Raw genomic sequence first — 3,942 nt, 5'->3', positions numbered from 1 at the left:
AATGGCTTCCAGCTCCATCCATGTTCCTGCAAAGGACACGATCTCATTCCTTTTTATGGCTGCATAGTATTCGGTGGTGTATATGTACCATATTTTCTTTATCTGGTCTATCATTGATGGGCATTTGGGTTGATTCCATGTTTCCAAAGACATTTTCCAAGAAGTAGAAGAAACAATCCTAAAATTCTTATGGAACCACAAAAAAACCCCAAGTAGCCAAATCAATCTGGAGCAAAAAGAGTAAAGCTGAAAACATCTCACTCCCTGACTTCAAAATATACTACAAAGAGATAAGAATCAAAACAGGATGCTACTGGCATAAAAACAGACCCATAGACCAATGGAATAGAACGGAGAACCCAGAAATAAATCCACACATTTACGGTCAATTGACCTTTGGCAAAGATAGTAAGAACACACAATGGGGAAAGGACTATCTCTTCAGTAAGTGGTGTTGTGAAAACTAGGTATCCACAGGCAGTAGACTAAAACTGAACCCTTATCTCACACCATATATAAAAATCAACTCAAAACAGATTAAAGACTTAAATGTAAGAGCTGAAACTGTAAAACTACTAGAAACCAATATGGACACAAAGCTTCTTGACATTGGTCTGGGCAAAGATTTTTTAGATATGGCTCCAAAAGCACAGAAAACACAAGCAAAAAAAGGACAAATGGGATTGCATCAAATGAAGAAAAAACACAACAACTTCTGCATAGCTAAGGAAATGATCAACAGAGTGAAAAAAAATCCTACAGAATTGAATAAAATATTTGCAAACAATACATCTGATAAGGGGTTAATATAAAAAATATATAAGGAACTCAAACAATTCAAGAGCAAGAAAACAACTCAAAACAATGGTCAAAGGACCTGAATAAATGCTCTGTTTTAATGTGTCCCCCAAAATTCACATGTTGAAAACTTAATCCCCTATGCAACAGTGTTGAGAGTTGGGACACAATGAAGGTGACTGGTATAATGACAGAGCCTCATGAATGAATTAGTGTAGTCACGTGAGTAGGTCAATTATCAAGAGAGCAGGTTGTTATAAAAGTGAGCCTCGTCCCTCTTGCTTTCTCAGTCTTGTGTGCTTGCTTCTATCTTCTGCTGTTTCACCATGGATATTGCAGCACAAAGCCCTCATCAAATGCCAGCAGCATGCTCTTAAATTTGTTAGACTGCAGAACCATGAGCCAAGCAAACTTATATTGTTTATAATTTACCCAGTCTGTGGTATTCTGTTGTAGCAACAGAGAATAGACTAAGACAATAGATATTTCTCACAAGAAGACACACAAATGGCCAGCAGGTATTTGAAAAAAATGCTCAGCATTCAGAAGGACCAGGGAAATGCAACAGAAAGCACAATAAGATATTGCCTCATATCTGTTAGAATGGCTATTAACAACAAGTGTTAAAAAGGACGTGGAGAAAAGGGAGCTCTTGTACACTGCTGGTAGAAATGCAAATTAGTACATCCATTATAGAAAAACAGTATGAAGTGTTCTTTAAAAATTAAAAAGATAAAGAAAATGTGGCACATATATACCATGGAATACTACGCAGCCATAAAAAAGGATGAGTTCATATCCTTTGCAGGCACATGGATGAAGCTGGAAACCGTCATTCTCAGCAAACTAACACAGGAACAGAAAACCATACACATGCTCTCACTCATAAGTGGGAGCTGAAAAATGAGAACACATGGACACAGGGAGGGGAACATCACACACAGGGCCAGTCGGGGAGTGGGGGCTTAGGGGAGGGATAGCATTAGGAGAAATACCTAATGTAGATGATGGGTTAATGGGTGTTGCAAACCACCATGGCACGTGTATACTATGTAACAAACCCGCACGTTCTGCACATGTATTCCAGAACTTAAAGTATAATAAAAAAATTAAAAATAGAACTACCATGTGATCCAGCAATGTCGCTTCTGTGTATATACCCAAATGAAATGAAATCAGTGTATCGAAGAGATCTCTGCACTCCCATGTTTATTGCAGCACTATTCACAACAGCCAAGAAGTGGAAACAACCTAAGTGTCCATCAACAGATGACTGAAGAAAATATGATATATATACAATGGAATCTGATTCAGAAATCTGATTGTGATAAACAGGTGACAAGGGAAATAAACCAGAAAGACAAATACTGCATATTCTCACTCCTTAAAAAAAGCAAGCTTTTTAAGGAATGGGAACAACTGATCATTAAAGCTGGAGACATACCGGTGATGATATGATCTATCTATAGCTTCCCCTGGAGAAGGTGTTTTGTTTATAGACAAAGATAATTTGATTACAACCAGGAACAGAGTCCGAAAGTCTGAGCTTCCCTTAGAATGTGGCTTTTTTTTTGAGAAGTGAGTCTTGAATTGCAGTGTGTTTTTTTTTTAAATTTTATCTTAGGTTGGGGCCACATGTGCAGGTTTGTTATACAGGTAAACTCGTGTGATGGGAGTTTGTTGTACAGATTATTTCATCATCCAGTTACTAAGCCTCGTATCCAATAGTCATTTTTTCTGCTCCTCTCCCTCCTCCCACCCTCCGCCCTCAAGTAGGCCCCAGTGTCTGCTGTTTCCTTCTTTGTGTTTATGAGTTCTCATCATTTAGCTCCTACTGAGGAGAACACGCAGCATTTGGTTTTCTGTTCCTGTGTTAGTTTGCTAAGGCTAATGGCCTCCAGCTCCATGCATGTTCCCACAAAGAACATGATCTCATTCAAAAAACAAACTTATAAAAGCAGAGAGTAGAACAATAGTTTCCAAGGGCAGGAGGTCAGGTAGAAGAGTGAGAAGGATGTTGGCTAAAGGGTACGTAGTTTTGGTTAGACAGGATGAATAAGTTTTGGAGATCTATTGTACAGCATGATGATGATGATAATAATGTATTACATACTTGAAAATTGCTGAGAGTAGATCTTAAATGTTATCCTCACAAAAAAGGTATAAGAGGTGATAGGTATGTTAATTAGCTTGACTTAATCATTTCACAATGTATACATATATCAAAATATCACACCATATATAATTTGTATTTGTCAATTATGCCTTTGTAAAGGAACAAATTTTTATAAATAGTGAGGCTGAACATTTTTTCATATTTTTATTCATCCTTTGACATTCTTTCTCTGAGAACTGTCCATTTATGCCTTTTGTCCATTTTCTGGTTGGTAAGTTCCTTCTTTCCTTATAAATCTGAAAGATCCTCCCTCTAGCTGCCATCTCGCATCCCCGAGTGTGTGTGCCTAATCTCAGCTAGTCCACCCCAGATACCTGAGCACCAACCCTAGTCCCCCTAGCAGCCCCTTATCTGCTCCAACAAGATGAAAGAAACGATCATGAACCAGGAAAACCTCAAACTGCAGGCACAAGTGTGCACTGGTGGGAAAGGAACTGCTCACAGAAAGCAGAAAGGTGGTTCACAGAACAGCCACAGCTGATGATAAAACAAAACAAAACAAAACCCTTCAATTCTTCTTAAAGAAGTTACAGGTAATCAGTATCTCTGGTATTGAAAAGGTGAATGTGCTTACAAAGCAAGGAACAGTAATCCACTTTAACAACCCTAAATTTCAGGCATGGCAGCAGACACTTTCACCATTACAGGCCATGCTGAGGCAAAGCAGGTGACAGAAATGCTACCCAGCCTCTTAAGCTGGCTTGGTGCAGACAGTCTGACTAGTTTAAGGAGACCGGCTGAAGTTCTGCCCAAACAATCTGTGGATGGAAAAGCACCACTTGCTATTGGAGAGGATGATGATGATGGAGTTCCAGAATTGTGGAGAATTTTGATGAGGCTTCCAAGAATGAGGCAAGCTGAACTGAGTCGACTTCTGAAGAAGATAAAACTTGAAGTTACTGGAAGCTGCTATTTTCTATTATGACTTCTTTTTAAGAAATTTTTGTTCATGGATCTGATAAAATCTA

At 38.6% G+C, this 3,942-nt stretch overlaps 1 pseudogene; it reads left to right on the top strand.

Moving 5' to 3' along the window:
* Nucleotides 1-3,338: 3,338 nt before the first annotated feature.
* LOC105529950 lies at nucleotides 3,339-3,835 on the top strand (annotated as a pseudogene).
* The last annotated feature ends 107 nt before the right edge of the window (nucleotides 3,836-3,942 follow it).

This window comes from Mandrillus leucophaeus, unplaced genomic scaffold, assembly GCF_000951045.1.
Source record: "Mandrillus leucophaeus isolate KB7577 unplaced genomic scaffold, Mleu.le_1.0 Scaffold795, whole genome shotgun sequence".
Taxonomy (NCBI): Eukaryota; Metazoa; Chordata; class Mammalia; order Primates; family Cercopithecidae; genus Mandrillus; species Mandrillus leucophaeus.
The sequence above is the reverse complement of the archived record's forward strand: the minus strand, read 5'-3'. Positions and strand labels throughout refer to the sequence as shown.